General features: G+C 40.2%; 1 pseudogene; it reads right to left on the bottom strand.

Moving 5' to 3' along the window:
* Window positions 1-27,692, bottom strand: part of LOC132519116 (quinone oxidoreductase PIG3-like) — a 37,241-nt pseudogene that overhangs the window by 8,948 nt on the left and 601 nt on the right.

Here is a 27,692-nt window from a genome sequence, read left to right as displayed (position 1 = left end):
GTCCTTTTAAGAAGAGGAGATTAGGGCTTCCCTGGTGGTGCAGTGGTTGAGAGTCAGCCTGCCAATGCAGGGGACACGGGTTCGTGCCCCGGTCTGGGAAAATCCCACATGCCGCAGAGCGGCTGGGCCCGTGAGCCATGGCCGCTGAGCCTGTGCGTCCGGAGCCTATGCTCCGCAACGGGAGAGGCCACAGCAGTGAGAGGCCCGCGTACCGCAAAAAAAAAAAAAAAAAGAAGAAGAGGAGATTAGGACACAAACACCTATGGAGGGAAGACCACGTGGAGAAACAGTGAGAAGATGGCCGTCCACAAGCCAAGGAGAAGAAACCAGCCCTGCTGACACCTCAGTCTCAGACTTCCAGCCTCTAGAACTGCGAGAAATAGATTTCTGGTGTCTAAGCCACCCAGTCTGTGGAGCTTTGCTATGGCAGCTCTAGGACAGTAACATGAAGTTGAAACAGGATGTGGACGAGGGTCACGAAACTCAGCAAGACTTGTTGATTACAAGTGGGGACGGAAGAGGAAGAAGGGCAGGAGGCCTGCCAGACTTCTCGTTTGATGAGATTAGTGGAGGCAGGGCCACTCAGTGTGACAGAGATCCTGGAGAAGGAGCTGCTCAGGCTGAGTTACATCTGAGAGCATGTGAGTGGACGTCCAAATAAAAATGCACAGCCGAACACTGAATGTTGAGTCTGAAGCATCTCACAAAGAGCGGGACAACCGTGGTTCTTATTCTTGTCCCATTTCTGAGACTGTTTTGTTGTGTGCTCTCTGAGCCTCAGTTTCCTCAACCATTAAAAAGAATAAGGTAGGATAATAATACCTTCCCTTCTACCTTGGAGAGTTGTTGAGAGTTCAGATGAAAAGGACATCACCGTATGCTAACACATATATATGGAATCTAAAATAAAATAAAAAATGGTTCTGAACAACCTAGGGGCAGGACAGGAATAAAGACACAGACGTAGAGAATGGACTTGAGGACACGGGGAGGGGGAAGGGTAAGCTGGGACGAAGTGAGAGAGTGGCATGGACATACATACACAAGCAAATGTAAAATAGGTAGCTAGTGGGAAGCAGCCCCATAGCACAGGGAGATCAGCTCGGTTCTTTGTGACCACCTAGAGGGGTGGGATAGGGAGGGTGGGAGGGAGGGAGACGGAAGAGGGAAGAGATATGGGGACATATGTATATGTATAACTGATTCACTTTGTTATAAAGCAGAAACTAACACACACCACTGTAAAGCAATTATACTCCAATAAAGATGTTAAAAAGAAAAGGATATCAAAGGATGATTTAGAAATCTTACTGAGTTCATTGAGTTTCTTAAGAGCAATTTGTCTCAAAATGACAAAGTGTTTTCTAGGCATGAATTGTTTACCAAATCCTGGATCTGGTAGTAAATTGTCACAATCCTTCTTTGGTTTTGTTCTGTTTGTCACCAAAGGCTATAACCACATGATGGAAATTTGTGTTTCTAGAAACTTAATCATACTGACTTATAATGCTGTCTAGTGATAAGGGCTGACTGAGAACAATTACATGCATTTATGTAAGATTTCTTAATAGTAGGAGTATTATAAATCAGAGATAAGTTGTTTCATTTGAAACAATTAGTGAGTCAGAAAGAAATTAGAGAACAGGCTACGACTTCTTAGATGTTGTTGCTTTGGTTGTTAAAATCATGAGCTAATGGTTTTAGCATAGATATTATGTGATATTATCACAAAAGCATAGATCGCAATCATTGTCATCAAAGAAATCCATGGTGTAAAATAATTTATAAACTATGTGAGACTAAAAACTTTACCCTAAAATTGAAGTGGTATGACCACCTTTCACCACTAGAGGGAAGCAATCCACTGAAATAAATAAATTGTGCCCTTGGGGTGTTACTACTGGTTGGGCAGGGAGCCTTAAATGGTTCTTCCAACACAGATTCCAATATGCTAGATTACAATTTCAAATTCCAATGTTTTATATAACATTGCTGGCTGAGGATAATACGCATCCTTCCAGGGGTGTTGCAGAACCCTAAAGAACAGAAAATGTTAGAACTTCAGAGGTCTTCTGCCTTACCAGGAATCTGTAAAGTAACAGGTGTGAACGTTTTCCTTTCTAGTCCTCTGGGGAACAGACAGTCCTAAAAATTAAAATACTTGGTTAATTGACAACTCACTAAGCATAAAATAGTACACAAGCAGGGCAACCCTGATAAGTAACTGGATCAATTTTTTAATCCATAAAAAATTAGTCTTTTTAAAAGTTATTATCGCTATAATAATACATGGTAAGAAAATTTGGAAAACATAAAACTATGAGAAAGTAGATAAAAATTAAACTATTATTGATCTTTTTGTCTATTTTTTTAAATGGTTACTTTCCTATGTGACTATATTAATTAAGACAGTACCTTAAATCTTTTTTAGAATAAGGAAAGGAGGATAATGGATGGATAGATAGAGAGAGAGAGAGTTAGATACACAAGAAACCATCTCAATAGTTTCCAAAGCTAGCTGATAGTCAAAATTACCTAGTGAGCTTTTAAAAACTAAATCAGAATTTATTGAGGGAAAGGGAAAAGAATAGGACAGTGGATCCCTGAGTGTGTGTGTGTGTGTGTGTGTGTGTGTGTGTGTGTGTGTGTGCATGTTTGTTCTGAGTTCCCCAGTTGATACTTTAGAGTCGACATGTGGGTGATGCCATGGAAAATATAGAGCAACTGAATGGTTAAGAACTTAAATTTAATTGACCCAACTTGTGGAAACCAAATTGGAATTAAACTACTTTTCAAAAAAATCATTTTGCAATAAGAAAAATTGTGAAAGGCATACAGTTGAAACATTGACAGCTCTAATAATACATTTAAATCTATGATATTTTAAAGAAAAAAGTTTATTTGAAACTACTCAGAACAGTTTGTCTCTGGAAGTGTATAAAGATGAACAAACTGTTGAACAAAGAAATGAGAGTTCTTATTCACTAAAGACCCTCACAGTAAAAACAAACAAACAAAAAAGTGCGCCTTACAGCATCTCACAGGTCTGTCACTTATATTACAAAGGAAGATTATTCTCCAAGAAGATAAAGTTCTGGGGTTACTGAAGGAAGATCTCAGACCTGATAGATATGAGAATAAGAGAAAAGGATTAATCTTCTTTACTCTTAGCTCATGGAGGCAGAAGAATGCAAGGAAGTTCTTTTTATTTATTTATTTATTTTATTTATTTATTTTTGGCTATGTTGGGTCTTTGTTGCTGCACGCGGGCTTTCTCTAGTTTCAGTGAGCGGGGGCTACTCTTTGTTGAGGTGCACGGGCTTCTCATTGTGGTGGCTTCTCTTGTTTCAGAGCATGGGCTCTAGGTGCATGGGCCTCAGTAGTTGTGGCTCGTGGGCTCTAGAGCAAGGCTCAGTAGTTGTGGCGCACGGGCTTAGTTGCTCCGCGACATGTGGGATCTTCCCAGACCAGGGCTTGAACCCGTGTCCCTTGCATTGACAGGCGGATTCTTAACCATTGTGCCACCAGGGAAGTCCCAAGGAAGTTCTTTAAAAGGCATGTGGACACACGTTCAAGTATAGAGAACTTGGAATTTGGTTCTTATAAACAAACCATAGGACTGGATTCCCTGCTAAGGCTGAATGACAGCAGCCATGGAAGGGAAGCCAGTTGCCCAGGTGAGAGTCCTGGCAAAATAGATAATTAAAACCAGAGTTGTCTGAGGCACAGAAAGCTCATTAGGACTGAAAGCTGAGGGAAGAATTGGAAAATAACAACCAGAAAACAACTAACAAAATGGCAATAAGTACATATCTATTGATAATTACTTTAAATGTAACTGGACCAAATGCTCCAATCAAAAGACATACAGTGGCTAAATGGATTTTTAAAAAAAGAGGAAGAAGAAGAAGACCCAAATATGTGTTGCCTACAAGAGACTCACTTCAAATCTAAAGACACTCAGACTGAAGGAGAGGGATGGAGAAAGCTATTTCATGTAAATAGAAATGAAAAGAAAGCAGGGTTAGCAATACTTACATCAGACAAAATAGACTTTAAAACAAAGACTGTAACAAGAGACAAAGAGGACATTATATGATAAAAATCCAACAGGACAATGTAACAATTGTAAATATAAATGCACCCAACATAGGAGCACCTAAATACATAAAGCAAATATTAACAGATATAAAGGAAAAACTTGACAGTAACACAACAAAGTAAGTGCTTTAACACCCCACTAACAGCAATGGACGGATAATCTGAACAGAAAATCAATAAGGAAACACTGGCTTTAAATGACACATTAGACTAGACAGCCTTAGTAGATGTACAATAAGTCCCCTACATATGAACGTTCAAGTTGCAAACTTTCAAAGGTGCAAATGTGTGTTCTCATGTCCAATCATATAAGGAGTGAGTGAAATTGCAGCTTGCCCTCCGTCTCCTACTGCTGATGATCCTTCAGCTCTACCATCTCCCACCTCCTCTCCCTCCTCCAGTCAGTAACTCTTCTTGCCTGTTCACTTAATGCCAGCCCCTGTATGCTAGCTGTTATACTGTACTACTGTACTTTTCAAGGTACTGTACTGTAAGATTAAAAATGTTTATTTTTTGTGTTTGTTTTTTATGCATTTTTGTGTAAAATAAAAGTATTATAAACCTATTATAGTACAGTACTATATAGTGGATTGTGTTAGTTGGCTACCTAGGCTAACTTTGCTGGACTTACAAACAAATTGGACTTATGAACACGCTCTCAAAATGGAACTCGTTCATATGTAGGGAACTTAATATATATAGTATATTCCATCCAAAAGCAGAGAAATACACATTATTTTCAAGTGCACATGGAACAGTCTCCAGGATAGACCACATGCTAGGCCACAAAATGAGTCTCAGTAAATTTAAGAAGATTGAAATCATATCAAGCAGCTTTTCCAATCACAGAGCTATGAGACTAGAAATCAACCACAAGAAAAAAACTACAAAAAACACAAACACATGGAGGCTAAACAACAAGCTACTAAATAACCAATGGTTCACTGAAGAAATCAAAGAGAAAATTTTAAAATACCTGGAGACAAATGAAAATGGAAACAGAATGATCCAAAATCTATGGGACACAGCAAAAGCAGATCTAAGAGGAAAGTTTGTAGTGATACAAGCCTACCCGAGGAAACAACAAAAATCTCAAATAAACAATCTAAACGTACACCTAAAGGAGCTAGAAAATAAGAACAGATAAAACCCAAACTTAGTAGAAGAAAAGAAATAATCAAGATTAGAACAGAAATGTAATTGAACTTTAAAAACAATAAAAAGAGCAAGGAATCTAAGAATTGGTTCTTTGAAAAGATAAACAAAATTGATAAACTTTTAGCCAGACTCATTGAGGAAAGAGAGAGTGCTCAAATAAATAAAATTAGAAATGAAAGAGGAGAGTTACACCCAACACTACAGAAATACAAAGGACCATAAGAGATTACTACAAGCAATTATACATTAATAAAATGGACAACTTAGAAGAAATAGATAAATTCCTAGAAAGGTACAATCTCCCAAGACTGAGGAAAGAAAAAATATGAGCAGACAAATTACCAGTAATGAAATTGAATCAGTAACAAAAAAACTTCCTGCAAACAAAAGTCCAGGACCAGATGCCTTCAGAGGTGAATGTCACCAAACATTAAAAGAAGAGTTAACATCTATTCTTCTCAAACTATTCCAAATAATGAAGAGGAAACAATGCTCTGAACACATTCCATGAGGCCAGCATCACTCTGATACCAAAACCAAAGACACCATAAAAAAAGGAAATTACCAGCCAATATCTCTGATAAACATAGATGCAAAAATCCTCAACAAAATAGTAGCAAACCAAATTCAACAATACATTAAAAGGATCATATATCATGATCAAGTGGGATTTATCCCAGAGATGCAAGGATGGCTCAATATCTGCAAATCAATCAATGTAATACTCCATGTTAACAAACTGAAGAATAAAATTCATATGATCATCTCATAATGTAGAAAAGGCTTTTGACAAAATTCAACATCCATTTATGATAAAAACTCTCAACAAAGTGAGATTAGAGGAAACATAACTCAACATAATAAAATTATATATGACAAACCTACAACTAACCTCATACTCGAGGGTGAAAAGCTGAAAGTGTCTCTTCTAAGATCAGAAGCAAGACAAGGATACCCTCTTTTGCCACTTTTATTTATATTTGAAGTCCTAGACACAGCAATCAGACAAGAAAAAGAAATGTCATCCAAATTGGTAGGAAGAAGTAAAACTGTCACTGTTTGCAGATGACATGATACTACATATATATAGAAAGTCTTAAAGATATCACCAAAAAACTATTAACACTGATAAATAAATTCAGTAAAGTTACAAGATACAAAATTAATATACAGAAATTTGTTGCGTTTTTATGCACTAACAACATATTACCAGGAAATTTTTTTTAAAATGTCATTTACAATTGCATCAAGAAGAATAAAATGCCTAGAAATAAATCTAACCAAAGGAGTAAAAGACCTGTACTTGCAAAACTATAAGAGACTGATAAAAGAAATTGAAGATGATACAAACAAATGGAAAGATATACCATGCTCATGGATTGGGAGAACTAATATTGTTAAAATGACTGTACTCCCCAAGACAAGCTACAGATTCAATGCAATCCCTATCAAAATACCAATGGCATTTTTCACAAAACAAGAACAAATAATTCTAAAATTTATATGGAAACACAAAAGACCCCAAATAGCCAAAGCAATCTTGGGAGAGAAGAACAAAGCTGGAGGTATCGTGCACCTTGATTTCAAACTATACTACGAAGCTACAGTCATCAAAACAGTATGCTACTGGCACAAGAAAAGGCACATAGATCATTGGAACAGAAGAGAGAGCCTGGAAACAAGCCTATAGTCATATGATGGTCGATTAATCTGCAAAAAAAGATTCAAGATATCCATGAGAAAAAGACAGCCTCTTCAATAAATGATGCTGAGAAAACTGGACAGCTACATGCAAAAGAATAAAACTGTACTACTTTCTCACACCATATACAAAAATAAACTCAAAATGGATTAAAGACTTAAATATAAGGCTTAAAACCATAAAACTCCCAGAAGGAAACAGAGGCAGTTTTCTCTTTTAAATAAGTCCTAACAATATTTTTTTGGATATGTCTCTTCAGGCAAGGGAAACAAAAGCAAAAATAAAGAAATGGGATTCTATCAAACTAAAGAGCTTTTGCACAGCAAAGGAAACTAACAACAAAATGAAAAGGCTGCCTACTGAATGGGAGAAGGTATTTGCAAAAGATATTTCCTATAAGAGGTTAATATCTAAAACATACAAAGAACTCATACAACTCAACATCAAAAGAAAAAATAACCCAATTAAAAACTGGGCAGAGGACCTGAATAGACATTTTCCAAAGAAGACATACTGATGGTCAGCAGACACATGAAAAGATGCTCAACATCACAAATCATCAAGCAAATACAAATCAAAACAAAAAGATACCACCTCACACCTCTCAGAATGGCTATTATCAAAAAGACAACAAATAACAAGTGTTGGTGAAGATGTGGAGAAAAGGGAACCCTCGTGTACTGTTGGTGGGATTGTAAATTGGTACAGCCACTATGGAGGTTCCTCAAACAATTAAAAATAAAACTACCATAAGATCTAGAAATTCCACTTCAGAGTATTTTTCTGAAAAAAAAAAAGACACCAATTCAAAAATATATATGCATCCCTACATTCATTGCAGCATTATTCACATTAGCCAACATATAGAATTGACCCATATCTTGCCCACTGATAAATTAATGAATAAAGAAAATGTATATATAAAGATAGATACACACATACATATATACATACAATGCAATAGTACTCAGTCATAACAAAGAATGAAATCTTGCCATTTGAGATAACATGGATGGAACCAGAGGGTCTTATGCTAAGTGAAATAAGTCAGACATAGAAAGAAAAATACTGTATGATTTCACTTATATGTGGAATCTAACAAACAAAATGCATGAATAGACATAAAACACAAACAGACTCATAGATACAGAGAACAAACTGGTGGTTGCCAGAGACAAGAGGTGGGGGGATGAGTGAAATAAGTGAGGGAGATTAAGAGGTACAAACTTCCAGTTCTAAAATAAATGAATCATGGAAATGTAGTATACAGCATATGAAATATAGTCAATAATTAGATAATATCTTTGTATGGTGACAGATGGTAACTAGACTTATCATGTTAATCATTTTGTGATGTATAAAGGTATCGAATCACTATGATGTATACTGAAACTAACATAATATTGTAAGTCAATTATACTTTAATCTTTTTTAAAAAATGGAAAATAAAGAGAAACAACTACTGTAGGATTCAGACACCACTGAGCCATTGAAGGCTTACGAGATGTTTAAGGGCAGTCATGGTCATTATCAACAGTTCAGGAGATGTGTGGGGGCAGCCAGGCCAGAATTCCAAACTTATGCTCCCAGAGAAAGAACTAGCTGGTTTAAAAGGTTCACAGTTGAGACCTGGATCAGGTACGAAAGGGAGAGGATCTTTATCATTCATCGGCAGCCAACACAGCATTCATGTCAGGAGCTGCTGAGAGCAAAGTCCAGTGCTGCATTGCCCGTATGGAGTCTTCACCTCCTCCACCAGCAGTCCAGCTCAGAGATATCCAGGGACCAGAGAGTCTCAGAAAAGCCTTTCTGGAGGCCAGAAAGAAGACAGTGCTTCTTAAACAAGCAATACTGCTATCAATGTTGTCCATGGACCAGCACAATCAGCATCACCAAAGAAATCGTTAGAAATGCAGAATTTCAGGTGTCACCCAAGACCTGTTGAATCTTATACTGCATGTTACAAGACACCCCCAGGCAGTGAATGTACTTGTAGTTAGGTCTCCTAGACCACCTAGCCGCTAGTTAGATGAGTGAACGGTGAATGAATGGCGAGTGAATGGCAACAAGAATGACCAAGACGGGCTTGTTAGTTCATAAGGTTAGGACCTTCAGCCTGGGGGCTCAGATGCAAGAGCAGAATTACCCGAATCTATACATTTATCACATACTCCCAACAGATAAGAAGAGTACCAGATCTTAAACAAAGTGCTTGAGATACAGAAACAGTCATATTTTTCTTCATTTTTGGAATTGATAAAGATGAAATAAATCTATTTTTGAGTAATTCACTTCTCAGAGGCAAATTAAAATACTTCCTCAGCTCTAAGAAAATCATGACTACAACATGTGCAGTGCTCACGTGTTCTGGGCACTTTTCCACCCTCTTCACACAGCCCTTCTTCCTCGAATTTAATCCTTACATAGATTCAACCAGTGTCCATTTTCACAGCTTTTATCTTGCTGTATCCTATTGGAATTGTTGGGCATTCATACTCTAATTCTAGAACCAGATTCTGTGGGACTCAGTAATATACATTTTGATAATTCTCAAATTTTAGACTCACTTAGAAAGCTTTTTTTTTTTAATGTAAACTTTCAATTGACAGTCCCAGACACTCTGATTCCGAGGGTCTGGGATGAGACCTGGAAATCTGCATTTTTAACAAGTATCCCAGGTGAATTTTATGAACTTGAACCACAAGCACACTTTGAGAATCATGGGTCTGGTTGTTAATGATCATTTCATACTCATACACAGACCACCTCCCAAGGAGTTATGATGGGTTAATTAGAACAGCACCAGAGATGTGCTGGCTTTACAAGTGCTTCTGGTACCAATGAAATCCAGTTGAGCTAGGGCACAACTTAGAGAAAACTGCCCTGGCAGGAGGTACCTTGAACTTGACTCTCTGCCACCCAGAGGGGAGAACAGTGACTCACAGGACAACCCATTTGGAAATGATAAAATTGAGGAAAGCATTTCATTTAAGACAGAGAAACATCTGTACAAATGTAAACTCATAACAAGGGAACGTTAGACCTGAAATGTAAGAGATTTTATATTCTCCAGTAATTATGTATGTATCTGTAAGAAAACTGTCCAAATATAATACTGGTAGAAGCAGTCACAGTCATTGGGTGAAGGAGAACACAGCCAAGCTCATTGCAGATGCATGGCGGTTAAACCAGAATGCCTCTCAGTGACTATGGAAGGGGTGGGTGACATTTAATGGCATTACACCTCACTCGTGTGCACATGCATGCACACATGGCTGCTGTGTAACAAGAAATGTGATGGCGCAACATGTCAGGGACATCAGTGATACTCACTCTGATAATGAAAGCACACTAAATGCTAAATTCGCTGCATCAGGCTTCACCTTTCTTTGAAAACACAGAGGACACATGATAATTGCTAACTTCAGTTGCGCCCTTTTAATGTGCAAAACTGCACTCAAAGTGTTTTATCTGTATTGATTAATCTAATTCTCACAACAACTGTAGGAGGTGGGTATACTCTTATTCCCATTTACAGTGATGAAATGGAGGCAAGAAAGCATTGAATAATGTGTCCAAAGTCGCACCAGGAAGTAGCTATAGGCAGTTTTGTTACAGGGAAGAACCAAATCTCATTACATGTTGGATCTGTTTCTTTTACTTTAACCTTTGCTTCCCATTGCTTTTGTTCACTAAAAGGATACTGTCTATACATAATGGCCTGCCTCAGGGAACACTGCCCCTCTGCCTGAATGGTAAACCAAAGTGCCTTTGTTCAGGGAAGCATCCTGACCCTGTCCACCTGTGAATGGCTGCAAGAAAAGAAGAAATTAACACATCCCCTCCCTGAGGCTGGCCATTCCAGGAGATATTTGCAAGACTTATGGCCTTTTTACTTTACTTCTCCACCTCCTCCCCCTCCCTGTTCTATAAAAGAAACTGGCCTCCAAACCCCAATAAGATGGTTCTTTTGAGACACTAGTCTGCCATCTTCTCTGTCCGCTTGCTTTCCAAATAAAGTCTCTATGCCTTGCCTCAACCCCTCCTCTCCCGATTTATTGGCCTGTCGTGCGGCAAGCAGAGCAAAGTTGGACTCAGTAACAGTCTAGCTCTATAGACCAGTTTTCATTCTGCACTGTCTGTCTATAACTGGTTTACAGTGTTTATTTATTCTAGATACAAATCCTTTGCTGATTACATGGATAGCAAATGTCTTTTCCGGTAATATGGTTTGTCTTTTCACTCTCTTAATGTCTTTCTGTTGAACAGGAGTTCTTAATTTTAATGTAATTGAATTCAAAAACCATTTCCTTTATTGTTAGTGCTCTTTGTACTCTATTTAAGAAATCTCTGCCTACCTTCAAATTCATCAAAATAGTCTCCAATCTAGGAGTTCTATTGTTTTAGTTTTCACGTTTACTTGTAAATGATTTTTGTGTTTGAAATGAGGTAAGGGTCAATACTCCCTTTTTCCCATATGGATATCCAGCTTCATTTATTGAAATCGAAGGACTTTGTTTATTTAAAAGATTGCTCTTTCTCCATTTCTCCACTGTTCTACTTTTATAATAAATCAAGCGTTCATCTAAGAATGTTAATTCATTTTTAAATATCAGCTTGGCATAATTAGTGCAACAACTAAATTATACTGGAATACTTTTTACATATTAGAAGATTTTACTAAAAATCTGATCATTAATTTCTGATCCCACACATATTTAAATTTGGACGTATGCCTCTCGTGGAGAGGGTGAAATTCCATGTATTGCATGGAATACATGCAATGTTCCATTGTAGCTATATTCTATTCCAGAGCTTTCCAAATTGGTGTGAAGAGAAAAATTGTTCTTTGGGGGTTGGTGTGGGGGAATTGAGAGGAGGGTTTAGAAATACATGTGGAGAGCAAAACAAAATTAATTCTTCACCACTTAAATTCATTTGTTCAAGCCACAGAGTATGACTGGTCTCTTTTCACCCTAGGATTTTTCTAAACTTTTAATGTGCTAATAAGTAGGCTGTGACATTAAGAAACATTTCCCAACCTAGCGTGACCACAAAGACCTTTGTTGTCAAAACACTTCACTCTCAGCATGGCCTTCATTCACTGTTTAATCAGAAGAGAAGCCATTAAGTTCCTGCCATCAAACCCATAAAGCCACCAGCATCCGACCTCGCTCCTTCTTCAGCAGGTGACTAGTGCACACCCTCCAGAGGAAGGAGCATCTCTTTACCTCACTCCATGTTCACTTGCTTCCTCTGGACTCAGCTCTCTCCTCTGCATCCTTCCATTTCCTGGGGGCTGGCTCCTCCCCAGAACACCCAAACAGGCTTTACATCGCCCCACCTTTTAAAAAAAAAGACCATGAGGAATTTAAAATAGTACAGCTGGACTTCCCTAGTGGCGCAGTGGTTAAGAATCCACCTGCCAATGCAGGGGACACGGGTTCAAGCCGTGGTTCGGGAAGATCCCACATGCCGCGGAGCAACTAAGCCCGTGCACCACAACTACTGAGCCTGAGCTATAGAGCTGGTGAGCCACAACTACTGAAGCTCGCATGCCTAGATCCCGTGCTCCACAAGAGAAGCCACCGCAATGAGAAGCCCACGCACCGCAACGAAGAGTAGCCCCCATTCGCAGCAACTAGAGAAAGCCCACACTCAGCAACGAAGGCCCAAAGCAGCCAAAAATAACTAAATTAATTAATTAAAAGTAAATAAATAAAATAGTACAGCTTCTCTGGAAAACAGTTTGACATTTCTTAAAAAGTGAAATATACATGTATCATAAAACCCAGTGACCATACTCCTGGGCATTTATTCCAGAGAAATGAAACTTATGTTCACACAAAAACCCATACACAAATGTTCATAACAGCTTTATTTGGAACAGACGAAAACTGGAAACAATGAAAATATCTTTCAATGGGTGAATGGCTAAAAACTCCTGTGGTACGTCCATACCATGGAGTACTATTCAGCAATAAAAAGGAATGAACTATTGGTACACACAACAGCATGGATGGCTCTCAAGAGCATAGGATGAGTGAGAAAAAACAATCTCAAAGGGCTTCCCTGGTGGCACAGTGGTTGAGAGTCCGCCTGCCAATGCAGGGGACGTGGGTTCGTGCCTCGGTCTGGGAAGATCCCACATCCCTCGAGCGGCTGGGCCCGTGAGCCATGGCCGCTGAGCCTGCGCGTCCGGAGCCTGTGCTCCGCAACGGGAGAGGCCACAACAGTGAGGGCCTGCGTACCGCAAAAATAAATAAATAAATAAAATAAAATCTCAAAAAGTTACGTACTATATGATTCCATTTATATAACGTTCTAGAAATGACCAAATTACACAGATGGAGAACAAAGTCATGGTTGTCAAGGGTTAAGGATGGAGGAGGGATGGCATGAGGGAGATATTTTTGGTGCTGGAATAGTTTTGTATCTTGATTTCAGTAGTGGTTACACAAATCTGCACATGTGATAAAGTAGCATAGACTTATATGCACATGCTATACCAATGTCATCTCCCTGGTTTTGATATTGTACTGTAGTTACATAGCTGTAGAAGTAACCATTGGCAAAACTGGGTGAAGGGTAAATGGAAACTCTCTGTACTTTCTTTCCAACTTTCCGTGAACCAGTAATTTTTTCGAAAGAAAAAATATCAGTGTACACTAAACAGATAAAAACATATAAATTTCCCTAGACCCCATGTTCCCCTCCAAGTACAACAACATCCTTCTCCACTTCTTTGCAGCTAAATTTATTGAAAATGTTTACTTTTTTTTTTTTGCCACACCACGTGGCATGTGGAACTTCCCAGACCAGATATTGAATCTGTGTTCCCTGCAGTGGAAGCATGAAGTTTTAACCACTGGACAACCAGGGAAGTCCTGAAAATATTTTCTTTAACTTATATTCTCCATGTCTACCTTTTTCTACACCATTGCTCGATTCACTAATTTATTCATCAAATATTTGTTAAGTGCCTATTATGCTGTAGGCACTGTTCTAGGTTCTTGGGACATATGAGTGAACAAAATCTCTTCCTTCATGTAGCTTACATTTGGGGGAAGGTGGGGAGACAGACAATAAATAAAGTAAGTAAGTAAAACAGAAAGTATGTTCAATAGTGATAAATGCTTTGAAGACAAAGTTGGAAAGAGGGATAGCACTTGAGTGGAAATAAATGTGATTTAAATAGAGTATCAGGTAATGCTGCACTGGAAGGTAACATTTGAGCAAAGACCTGAAGGAAACAAGGGATTGAGTTTGAACGAAGTCTGGGAGCATTATTCCTGGTAGAGCAAACAGCCAATGCAAAGGCCTTGTGGTGGGAGCCATCCTGGCTATTGCAAAAAGAGCAAGGAGGCAAGTCTGATGGGGGAGGGAGAGTCGAAGGAGATGAGGTCCAGGAGATAACTGGTTGGAAGTGGAGAGACCAGATCACTTGTCCAACACTGCAGTCTGAAAGGTGAGAGATTATGAAGACCTTGGTGAGTTTTGAACAGATCAACGTGATCTAACCTACACTTTTACAGGATCTGCTGAGGATGGAAGAGACCTTTGAAACTGCTCTGGCCAGGGTAAATAATCGCCTCTACTTTGCATGATCCACTGGATTCTTCCCAGTCCTTATTCTTGCTGAGTGACCTTTCAGCAGCACCTGACCACATTGACCACTCTTGTCATCTAATCAGTATGTTTACCTCCTTCCTCTTGGGCTGCTTCTTCTCAGTCTCTTTTCCTCTACCTGTCCCATAAGCATCTGACTTGCTTAAGACTGTGTATGTGGCCCTCATATCCTCTAAGAACATGTACTCTCCTTGGGCAATTTCATCCTTTCCCCTGGTTTCATTCCAGCTATATGCTAACGTTTGCAAAATCAGTATCTTTAGCCAGGATGTCTCAACTGAGCTCCAGACCCACACATCTAGCTGCCTACTGCATATTTCCACTTGGATGTCTCAAAGTCCTTCAAACTCATCTTGGGTAAAATGGAATTGTTTTCTCTACTGCCTCTTTCCTTAACCCCCACCAGGACTGCTTCTCCTCCTGGGTCCTCAGTCTCAGTTAAAAGAAGGATATCCACCTTGTTGCTTAAGCTAGAAATCCAGGAGTCATCTCTGAAACTTCACTTCTCTCGCTCTGCAAATCCAGTCCATTGCTAAGTCATCTTGATTCTACATGAAGGTAATTCTCCACTTCTCTATTTTGCTTTAGCCACCACATAGTACAAGCCGCCATCAACTTTCCCCAGGGTACAACAAAAGTCTTTTACCACTGGACCCTGCTTACCTGTCCAACTCCCATCATTCCCTCACTGTGTACACTGCAGCCACATTGACCTTCTTTCCGTTCCTTGAAAGACCATCCACATACTCTCGTCTTTCCGCAAGCCCCTCACACTCATTCTCATCCCCTCTATCAGTCCTGCTCATTGTACAGGTCTCAGCTGCAGTGTTCATTTCTCTGGGAGAACTCTCCTGACTCATGAATCAGGGAAGAGTCTCCTACTCTCTGCTCGTAATTCTCCTTTATTTCCCCAGTCACAGCCCTCACTCAGCACACAACCTTGGCATTGCCTTGCTGAGTTGTTTTCCTCACTGCATGATGTGCTGAGTGAAAGCAGAGATTGTGTCTCTTATTTATCTTGTATCCCCAGAGGTCAGCTCATTACCTGTCATGTCGTGAGCCCTCAAAATATTTATGAAGTGAATGGAAGAAGTGAATAGGTAGAATCTGGGGCTCATATAAGTCAGATCACTCTTGCCTGTCTTGTTCATTGTTATATCCCCAGCACCTACATTAGGGCCTGACACAAAGTAGACATTCAATAAATATTTGCTGAACAAGTGAATCATTACACATAGTGAAATCCCATTCCAGTGGTCTGAGGAGTAATAAACTATTCAGTCTGTGATCCAGTTACATTGAGAGCCATCCTCTTAATTCTTAATTGACAGAGCAATCATGAGACCAAATTACATAGAAATGAAGAAAATATAATCTGAGACCTGAAATAATATTTCAATAGATCTTTACATATTATATCCATTCTCCCCCACATAAACACATCTCCAACTTAGCAGAAGACTGGATTTTCTCTCGAAAGGGGTTCAGTCAGAGAAGCTCCAGATTTTGGGGTCCCAAGTCCAACTGGGGGAAGGAGACACCTAAATAAAAATAGATAAACTAAGTCAAAAATCTATGGACTGAATTATATGAGTCAAGACATTCCTTCTGACTTGCTTCCAAAATACTAGCAGTCAGGCTCTTGAAGGACAGAGAAGCAACTGAAGGATCCTTTTTTTCTTTTTTAAATTTTATTTATTTTTGGCTGCATTGGGTCTTTGTTGCTGAGCGCAGTCTTCCTCTAGTTGCGGGGCACGGGGGCTACTCTTCATTGTGGTGTGCAGGCTTCTCATGAGGTGGATTCTCTTGTTTTGGAGCACGGGCTCTAGGCACATGGGCTTCAGTAGTTGTGGCTCACGGGCTCTAGAGTGCAGGCTCAGTAGTTGTGGCACATGGACTTGGTTGCTCCGCGGCATGTGGGATCTTCCCAGACCAAGGCTTGAACCCATGTCCCCTGCATTGGCAGGCGGATTCTTCACTGTGCCACTAGGAAGTTCCAAAGGATCCTTTTTGAGGAAAAAGGATCCAAGAGGAAAATCTTACAAATTTTGACATTTGGGGATGTCACAATGAAATGACAGGGTGCTACCTGATCACTCTAAGGTGATGGCTACGAATTGCCACAGTCTTCTCATGAAGTTCCACTTAGACTTTCAGTGTTCCACTTTTAAATATTATTAGACAGCCAAAGATCAGCAGGCATTTGAGGAAATCCACCAACATTAAAGTCAAAGACCAAAACAAACAAAGAAGAAATAGGAACTCAGAGGAAACAGAGACAATTCAGAGAGCAGAAGATACTTCAGAGAACGTGTAATTAATATGTATAGAAAATAATAGTAAATATTGCATCAATGAGAAAAGAAAGAGCTCTTGGATATTTAAAATCAAATATTAAAATATTTGATAGCAGAAATAAGAAATTCATAGAACGAAAAGACAGGAGATAAGAAAAAAGATCAATGTTAAAAAATCTATGTTAAGCATACGTTCTGCTCATAGTAGATTCTTAATATATAGTAGCTATTATCTCATTCAGAAAATAAATTTGTCAGTGATCTTTGCACATGAGATTCCTTCCAACTGGAATGTGTCTTGTAGGACTACTTTATTAAAACATAAAATTCACATATATGATTTTAGAACACTAAGCTTAGATTTGTACATGACAATGAATTTACCCAACATACATAATACACAGTGCAGCTGCATTGATTTCAACATTAACAACCCAGTATATAAGCTCTCAGCCCTAACTGCTTCTTTGGGTCTTCATTTTCCTCGTGAAGCCTCCTATGCACGTGTAAAAATGACTAAATAAAATTTGCATACTTTCCTCCTGTTAGTCTGTCATGTCAGCTTAATTTTTAGGTCTAGCCAGAGACCCTAAAAAGGTAGAGGGGAAATTTTATCTACTCTAGAGTGTTAAAGAGTACCGCCAGGGCTTCCCTGGTGGTGCAGTGGTTAAGAATCTGCCTGCCAATGCAGGGGACATGGGTTCGATCCTTGGTCCGGGAAAATCCCACACGTCATGGAGCAACTAAGCCCGTGTGCCACAACTACTGAGTCTGTGCTCTACAGACTGCGAGCCACAACTACTGAAGCCCACACGCCTAGAGTCCGTGCGCCTTAACAAGAGAAGCCGCCACAATGAGAAGCCCGCACACTACGACGAAGTATAGCCAAAGGGAACTTGATCTAAGGAGGGGCATCAAGAAAGAATGCCTTTTGGGACTTCCCTGGTGGTCCACTGGTTAAGTCTCCGCACTTCCACTGCAGGGGGGCGTGGGTTCGATCCTCAGTCAGGAAACTAAGATCCCAAATGCCACGCTGCCAAAAAACAAAAAACAAAAAAAGAATGTCTTTGGGAAATGAACTTTGAGCTGGGACCTGAGGGGTAGCAATTACTATGTGGGCAGACATTGCTTGTTGCCCACAACATCCAGGCTCCCTTTCTTTGTTAGTTTTAGAACTCAAATCTTATCCTGGGTATCAGCCCTCCTTACAGATAGGGATGGACAATGGAATTACGCAAAACGTTGAGTGGAGCTTCCAATCTCCGTGCATCACTCCAAAGGGGATGACTCAGCTGGAAGGGAGGGTGATTTGACCTTTGTCTTTACCCTTCCTCTTATCTGGAAGGTAGAGGTGATGGCTGACATTTCAGTAGCCAGATGACCTCAAGGATGAAAACTCTGCACTAAACATTGGGAAAGGCAATCTTGTACATGCATTGTTTCAACCCAAGCTTGACCATGTAAGAATGGGCCTTGGGCTTGGAACACTTCCTAACCTAGAGATAAAGAACCCACATGGGCCTGTGGTGGACTTATCACCTTATGTGGGAATATTTTTGTCTCAGGCTCCGTGTGTATTCCTTTGTTTTACTGGAGCATGTGTGTCAACGGCCCTCAGGCATGTCACTAGCTTTCAGTTCAGACTCTACTGAAATTCTGAGTCTGGAATTCTGACTCTACTCCCACATCTGTTCATCAAAAAGATGAAAGGGAGAAAACAAGCCACAAACTGGAGGGGGCATATTTACAACAAATTTAACTGGCAAAGAATAGTGTCCAATATATATAAAGAACTATAAACCAATTTTAAGAGACAAACTACCAAATGATAAATGGGTAAAAGGCACTAGCATTTCACAGAAGAGGAAATGGAAATTGTGAATAAATCTATGTAAAGATGCTCACCTCATTTGAAATTAAAATCACAATGAGATACTACTTCACATGCATCCAATTAGATTGGCAAAAAAATCTAGCAAAATCAAGGGATGAGAAGAATGTGGTAAAATTAGGACTCTTATACACTGCTGGCAAAAGGAAAACAATTTGATATTGTCTCACAAATTTAAGCATTTATACCCTACCTCCCAGCAATTCTACCCCTACTTTTCTTTCTAAAGGAATTTTTGAATTCGTCATTCAGGAGACATGTTTAAATTTTTTTGCACAGCACCATTGTTTGTAATAGATGCTAGAAGCAAGCCAAATGTCGACTGATGGGAGGATGAAAAATACATTCTGGTAGTCACATGTTAATTACATATTAAGGAAAGTGATCCAACTGTACATACACAGAGCAATATGGATGAATCTTAGAAATACAGTATTAAGGCAATAACATCACAGAAAGCTATATCTAGTATAAATACCCTTTAATAAAGCTCAGAAACAAGATGAGGAAGAAGTGCAACAATAACTTCAATGGAATTGGAAATTTCTAGTCTGAGGTTAAGTACTGGGTTCACAGGTGTCTGATTTATTGCTATGCTTTATAGGTGGCATATACATTATAATTATTCTTCTGATGTATGAAATGATTCATTTAAAATAATTTCTAACCATAAAAAAAAACACAACTATTTGTGCCTCTGGCCTCTTTCAGCTACCTTCCTGTTTGTCTCCTTTGGTGGCTGTTAAACGTCTCATCTAGAAGTACTGGTGGTGGACATCCCTGGCGTTTGCTGGTTTCCCAGCACCTCTTACCCGCTCCTCTTCTGTTTAGGGAATGACCCACCTCGGGAACCCCTCTCCCTCAGGAGCAGCCCGATGCCTGGCTCTCCCAGCATGGGGGCTGGCACATACCTAGCTCTGCCAGTCAGTCAGTGGCACCCTCAGCAGATTCCAATTCAGAGGCGAGAAACCTGAGGAGGGAGGCTCCCGTGGCATCAGAGTTGCTGGTGGTTTGGAAGCAAAGGCACCTGATGTTCGGAGGTAGCAGTGGCTGCAAGATGGGATTCATGGTGCAGGGGTGCCAGGAGTATCAACCGTGGCGGTGGGGCCTGAGTGGGGAAGATGGGGCAGTTGTCTCGTCCGATCAGGCCTGTGGCAGGTCTAGGGCATTGTTTCTAGAAGCTCTGCCCCTGGGGTCTTTTCTTCAGCCCTCAAGCCTCCCTTTCAATAAACTCCTCTGCTGAATCAGCCAGGGTTGCTTCTGTTGCCTGCGTGGAACCACCACCAGTGCTATTTTTCTCCTGTAACTCCTTTCTGATAGATCTCACTCCCGATATTTTATGTTCCATAAACCAACATGTTCTTGGCACTAGGAATACAAAAAATAAAATTAGATAGATAGATAGATGACAAATAAATAGTGGATGGATAGATAAATAGATAAACAGATGTAGACAGACAGATAGATAGATAGATAGATAGATAGATGATAGAGTTCACACCGTCAAGGAGTGCAAAGTCTTGTCAGGAAGGGGGTATTAAACACCAGTGGTTGGTTATCACAACATCCATTCCCATCCCCCACCCCTCTTCTCTGCTTCTGCTATAGAAAATGGGAAAGATCCAGCAATTCCACTTCTGGGTATATATCAGGAGGGAATGAAATCATTGTGTTGAAGAGATACCTCCATATTCATTGCAGCATTATTTATAATAGCCAAGGCACGGAAACAACCTAAGTGTCCATCAACAGATAAATGGATAAAGAAGATGTGAATTTTATGTATATATAAATATGTATATATAAATGTGTGTATATATATATATATATATATATTCAGTCATAAAAAAGGAATCCTGACATTTGCAACAACATGGATGGACTTTGAAGGCTTATGCTAAGTGAAATAAGTCAGAGAACAACATATAATGTATGATCTCATATGTCTTTAAAAAAAAAAAACCCACTAAACTCATAGAAAAAGAGATCAGATTTGTGGTTACCAGAGTAGGGGATGAAGGGTGGGGGAATTGGATGAAGATCATCAAAAGGTACAATACAAACTTCCATTTATAAGACTTGGGGATGTAATGCACAAAGTGACTATAGTTAACACTGTATGTTAACTGTATGGTATATTTGAAAGTCGCTAAGAGAATAAATCCTAAAAGTTCGTATCAGAAGGATAAAACCTTTTTCTTTTTCTTTTTTTGTATCTCTACAAGATGATGGATGTTAACTGAACTTATTGTGGTAATTATTTCACAATACATGTAAGTCAATTCATTAGTTGGTATACCTTAAACTTATATGGTGCTGTATGTCATTTATATTTCAATAAAACTGAAAGAAAAAATAAAGAAGCTGGGAAAAATAAATACTTCCCATCTCTTGCATCTTGGAGTAGCCATATGACACAGTACCAGCCAATGACAAGTAAGTGGAAGTCCACTTTGGGGGCTCCTGGGAAAGTTTTTGCTCTTCAGACAGAAGACAGATGTGGCTGGTGCCACTCTTGCGGCTTCCTGTTGCCCTGAGTGTGGATACAATGCCTGAACCCACATGCAACCATGAACATAAGCCAAGCAAAGAGCAAGAACAGCAGAGGCATCAGTAAGCAGCTAAACTAACATCTGGAAAAATCTCTCTCTGGTCTTCTTGTTAGATGAGAAAAACAAACTATTTGTTTATGCCACTGTTAGTCAAATATTCTGCTGCTTGCAGCTGAAAGCATTCCTAATTTAAGCAGACCAAAATTGCAAACAAGGAGTGGTAAGTGTTGTCATAGAGGTGTGAATGAAAGTCTTTTTCTTGACAAATACAATGGAATATCCTCTATTTATTGTAGTAGCTAGCTTGAAACCAGGGTCAGGGAATTAAATACATGTCTTGAGCAAAACTTTGTGATGTTATCTATGTGTATTAGTTAGAATTCAAGGTCAGCTGCTCTAACAAAGGTCAAAATAACAGTGGCCTAAAGAAAGTCACAGTCAGGATGTTAATAATCCAAAAATGATTCACTGGCCACATGCTGTTGGTGACCCAGCTCCCTCATGTCTTATGGTTTAAAATAATGCTGCTCTGTCTCCTACCATTGTGGCTGCATTCCAGTGAGAGAGAAGGGAAGAAGGGGGAGAAGTAGGTTCACCATTCCATTTTATAGAAATCTTAAGGCTTTTTTTTCTCAAAGAACTACTCTTTTGGTTTTCCTCCTGCCCCACTGGTTGATACATTTCATTCTCTGTGCTGGTTCTTTTTCTTTGTTCCAACCTCTTTGTGTTGAAGGAAGCTGCAGCTTAGTTTTTGGCCCTTTACCTTTTTTTTTTTTTTCCTTAGCTGCATTCTTTCTTTTCATGGACCCATGGCTTTAGGTACCATCTTCATACCAATGACTGCCAAATTTATACCTCCAGCCCAGAACTTTCTCCTGAACTCCAGACTCATCGATCACGCTACTGCCTCCACCTCTCCACCTGGAGGTCCAATGGATGTCTCACACCCCTGACCAGTCTCTGCAACTCTGCTCCACCCACAGTCTTTCTACCTGATGGCACCTTCCTTACAGCTGCTCAGGCCAAAACTTAGAGTCATCTTTGACTCTTCTTTCTCTCACATCCAACCATCCAACCTCCAGTCCATGGAAAAGTTCTAATGGCCCTCTAAAAATACACCCAGAGTCTGACAACGTCTCAACACCTCCACTTAGTGCCCTAGTCTGAGCCACTGTCAACTCTTCCCTACATTATTGCTATAGCCTAACTGGTCTCATTGTTTCCACCTTGCTCCCTGCAGGCTGTTCTTAACCCAGAGACCAGAGTAATCCTCCCAGGGCTACCACTGCACTCAGAATAAAAGCCCTTAATGTGGCCCGTGGGTCCCACATGGTCAGCTTTCGCTGTCCCCATCCATCCATGAGCTCATCTTCTGCTCTCCCTCTCACTTGCTCCACTCCTGACACACTGGCTTCCTCGCATGCTCCAGCCTCAGGGCCTTTGCAATGGCTGTTTTCTAGGCCAGGAAATCTTTTCCCCCTGATATCCACAGAGCTCATCCCCTCACTCAGTTCCTTCAAGGCTGCGCTCAGGTAATTTTCTCAATGAGACCTACTTGACCACCCTATGGAACAGTACAACACATCCGCTCCCTCACTGCTCTCAAGCCCCTTACCCTGCCCCACCTTTGCTGTTTTCTATACCACTTATCTTCTAACATGCTATATAATTTAGCTATTCATTACATTTATTGTTTGACGCCTCCCACTAGAATATAAGCTCCACAGAAGCAAGGATCGTTATCTCTTTTATACACTGATGGATTCCCAAATGCCTAGAACATTGGCTGGTACTTAGGAGATGCTCTACAATTATTTTTAAATGAATGTAGGCATGAGGAAGGGCCATGCTTTGGAAGTTACACATTCACATTTCACTTCCACTCCCTCCCATTAGCTGGAAGCTAGTCACACAACCACCCTAACAGCAAAAGAGACTGGAAAATATAGTTTTATTTTGACGGTGATGTGCCTGACTAAAGCTGTCAATACTAGAGAAAAAGGGGGAGAACAATACTGGGGGACAACTCACAGACTCTACCATGGTGTGGAGGTTACCTCTATCTTCAGTGACTGAGAGTGATGAACATTCTTCGGTTATGATTTGGGGAAAAAAAGTATAAAATGATTTCAAGCAAGTTAAGATGTTATTTTATGGTTAATACGTGTGGCAACTCCCTTAATTTGAACATAGCAAGAGATAAACAATTTTTATCACTAGAGACTGTTCCTTCCTTCCCTCTCAAATGTTGATATTTTAAACAAATCAGCTAGAAGCAGTGTTGAATTATTAGTCTGCCCAGGGTGACCCTGGAAGTGCTGAATAACTGTTACTCATGAATGTTGATAAGATGAATCTCTTCTTGCCTCTCCCCAACCACTCCCTACTTTTCCTCTTTCTAGGGTTCTTGCATCTCCTGACAGAGGGCGTCTTCCACAGGCTCTGTCCTTTCGCTTTGCTTGTTCTGTTCTGTGATGGCTCCTTTAGGGAAATCGCCAGACTCCTGCTGTTCAGCTCACCCCGGGAGCATCTGCATCATCATCTGAAGCTCCCACTGGACTTTTTTCCATCTGTTTTCCCCTCCAGTGTCCCACTGTTACTTGAGAGTCAGCATTTATAATTAAACTCCCCATCACCTTCACAGCTTATTTCTTCCTAAGCAAGTGGGAAGTGTTAGGGCCCTAAACAGGCTAGGGGTGTATGTTTTGCCAGTTTCATAAGCTGTATCTAGCTGATTCTGTGGTCCAGTTCCCAAATGGAGTCATCTGGCAAGTTCCATCAAAAACTCATGCCTCCATCTCTTCAATAAGTGCTTCTGGGAAAACTGGACAGCTACATATAAAAGAATGAAATTAGAACACTCTCTAACACCATACACAAAAATAAACTCAAAATGGATTAAAGACCTAAATGTAAGACAAGACACTATAAAACTCTTAGAGGAAAACAGGCAGAACACTTTTTCTTTTTGCGGTACACGGGCCTCCCAATGCCGTGGCCTCTCCCGTTGTGGAGCACAGGCTCCGGACGCGCAGGCTCAGGGGCCATGGCTCATGGGCCCAGCCGCTCCGCAGCATGTGGGATCTTCCCGGACCGGGGTACGAACCCGTGTCCCCTGCACCGGCAGGCGGACTCTCAACTACTGCGCCACCAGGGAAGCCCCAGAACACTCTTTGACATAAATCACAGCAAGATCTTTTTTGACCCACCTCCTAGAGCAATGGAAATAAAAACAAAAATAAATAAATGGGACCTAATGAAACTTAAAAGCTTTGGCATAGCAAAGGAAACTATAAACAAGATGAAAAGACAACCCTCAGAATGGGAGAAAATATTTGCAAACAAATCAGAGGACAAAGGATTCATCTCCAAAATATATAAACAGCTCATGCAGCTCAATATTAAAAAAACAACCCAATCCAAAAATGGGCAGAAGACCTAAATAGACATTTCTCCAAAGAAGACATACAGATGGCCAAGAGGCGCATGAAAAGCTGCTCAACATCACTAATTATTAGAGAAATGCAAATCAAAACTACAATGAGGTATTACCTCACACCAGTTAGAATGGGCATCCTCAGAAAATCTACAAACAACAAATGCTGGAGAGGGTGTGGAGAAAAGGGAACTCTCTTGCCCTGTTGGTGGGAATGTAATTGATACAGCCACTGTGGAGAACAGTATGGAGGTTCCTTAAAAAACTAAAAACAGAACTACCATATGACCCAGCAATCCCACTACTGGACATATACCCTGAGAAAACCATAATTCAAAAAGAGTCATGTACCACAGTGTTCATTGCAGCTCTATTTACAATAGCCAGGACATGGAAGCAGCCTAGATGCCCATCGACAGACAAATGGATAAAGAAGATGTGGTACATATATACAATGGAATATTACTCAGCCATAGAAAGGAACGAAATTGGGTCACTTGTAGAGACGTGGATGGACCTAGAGACTGTCATACAGAGTGAAGTAAGTCAGAAAGAGAAAAACAAATATCGTATATTAACGCATATATGTGGAATCTAGAAATATGATACAGATGAACTGGTTTGCTAGGCAGAAATAGAGACACAGATGCAGAGAACAAACATGGACACCAAAGGGGGAAAGCAGGGTGGCGGGGGGGTGCGGTGATGGTGGTGGGATGAATTGGGAGATTGGGATTGACATGTATACACTAATATGTATAAAATAGATAACTAATAAGAACCTGTTGTATAAAAAATAAATAAGGAAAAAACAAACAAACAAGCAAGCACTCATATCTCCAGCCAGCTTACCTGCTATTAAAAGATAATTTTCCAAAAAAGTTAAAATCAAGACTCATACAGATATAAAAATGAACACATGTTAAAGATTTTCTTTAACTCATGGAGAAAACAATTGTTATCACTGGTTCAAAAGAGAATTCTGAGAACTGATACATTTATAGATCAGGAATATTGAAATGATTGTGCAAATGGAGACAAGACTGTTCCCCCCTCCCTGCCACACACACACACACACACACACACACACACACACTTCTACTAGACAGGATATAATCTACATATCTACAGACAAGACTTGTGTTGCAATGTACAACAATTTACAGAGTTGTGAAAGAATTTCGTAGAATCTGAATCAGTTTACCCACAGGAGTCATCTCAAATCTCTCTGGACAGTACATAGTTTTCTACCAAACCACATCTCTCCCTATACTGCTTGGTCTTTCTTCATCCTCAACTCCAACCTCTATTAACTGTACTAAAACATAGATTTTACCTCTCCCAGCTTCTACAGAAAACATTGTTGATTCCATGTTGACTCCCATATCAATAATAAACTCTTCTAGCCTTTCAAAATCCTCTTTAATCCAGCATCACTGTCTTTTATAACCTTTTCATCCAGGCAAGACTGATCCCTACACCATAAGCCAAACCAACGGCCTCCCACACACTCCTCTATATCCTGATGTCCTCCTCAACCATCTATATCCTTTACATTCTACTGGCTCCTTTCAAGCTTTTTCTGTTTTTTTTTTTTTTTTTCGGTATGTGGGCCTCTCACTGTTGTGGCCTCTCCCGTTGCGGAGCACAGGCTCCGGACGCGCAGCCTCAGCAGCCATGGCTCACGGGCCCAGCCGCTCCACAGCATGTGGGATCTTCCCGGACCGGGGCACGAACCCGTGTCCCCTGCATCGGCAGGCAGACTCTCAACCACTGCGCCACCAGGGAAGCCCAAGCTTTTTCTGTTTTTGTTTTTATTATTTGAAGGCCACAATCGGGAACTATTCTGTTCTTTAATTAACCCTGCCGCATCCAGTAGACCCTGATCATGCATTCATTCAAATATTTTATGAACACCTCGTATATGTGGCAGTCACACTCTAAACTCTAGATCTAGGCACTGGGAGCTCAGAGATGAGAGCCGTGGCTCCCAAGATGCCTAGGGGAACCAGGGAAAATACAGGGGATCAGCACTTTGAGACAGGCTGCTTTGGGAGCAAAGGGAGGGCACATAACCCAGATGTGGAATGTCAGTGAAGGTTTCCTGGAGGACATGGCACCAAAGTCTCAGTCAAGCAAAGAAGGGGACAGAAAGAACTGAAGCATATGCACTTATAACTGTATGAAACTGTCTATTTTTATCTCTTTACAGTCATGATATATCCTACCTCTACTACATAATAAAGTCTTTGAGGCCAGGGACCCTTTTAAATTCTGTTGCACTCCATGGTTTCTAACAGAAAAACATACTAAACACTTTGTAAACTCAGGGTTTGATGGATGGCTAAATCTTGCATCCCAAAGTGGTCAAAAATATTGTTCAGTAAGGACAAAAGTTATTTGGGGGCTTTGACATTTATTTCTCCTTTATTCTATTTAGGCATGTGAAAATGTAAATGGTGTGGTCCTTGAAGCAAAGCGAAAAGTAAATGAGGCTATGGCAGGAAGCAAATTCTCCCTGGCAGGAGCAGCAAATAAATAAAATGAAGGGAACAGAATTTGCTAAAAGGAGATAGTCACAAATGTAACCGATGGCTCTGCAGCACTGTCACCTCTGAAGCTCACACAGCCCTCCTCCTCACCACTCCCACAGAAGGTTGGGGAACACGTTTTAGCAAGTTTCTGGTTATGGAAACTGTAGCATGAGTTCGTTGGAACGAGAAAACAGCTATAACGTGAATACAAAATTTCTCTTAAATGAACATAGGTGAATTTTGTTGAGTTTATGATGCAATTCCTCTTCAACTATCTAAAGGAAGTCAAAGAGGACCTACCACCCCCAACTAGCCCAACCTTCAAGAATGGACAGTCAAATCTCTGCTGCGTCCAGCCTTTGCTCAGTGAAACAGACATTCTCTCCTTCCCG

The sequence above is a fragment of the Lagenorhynchus albirostris genome, chromosome 4 (assembly GCF_949774975.1).
Source record: "Lagenorhynchus albirostris chromosome 4, mLagAlb1.1, whole genome shotgun sequence".
In the NCBI taxonomy this organism is placed as follows: domain Eukaryota; kingdom Metazoa; phylum Chordata; class Mammalia; order Artiodactyla; family Delphinidae; genus Lagenorhynchus; species Lagenorhynchus albirostris.
Note: the sequence above shows the minus strand (reverse complement) of the source record. Positions and strands in the feature narration are given on the sequence as shown.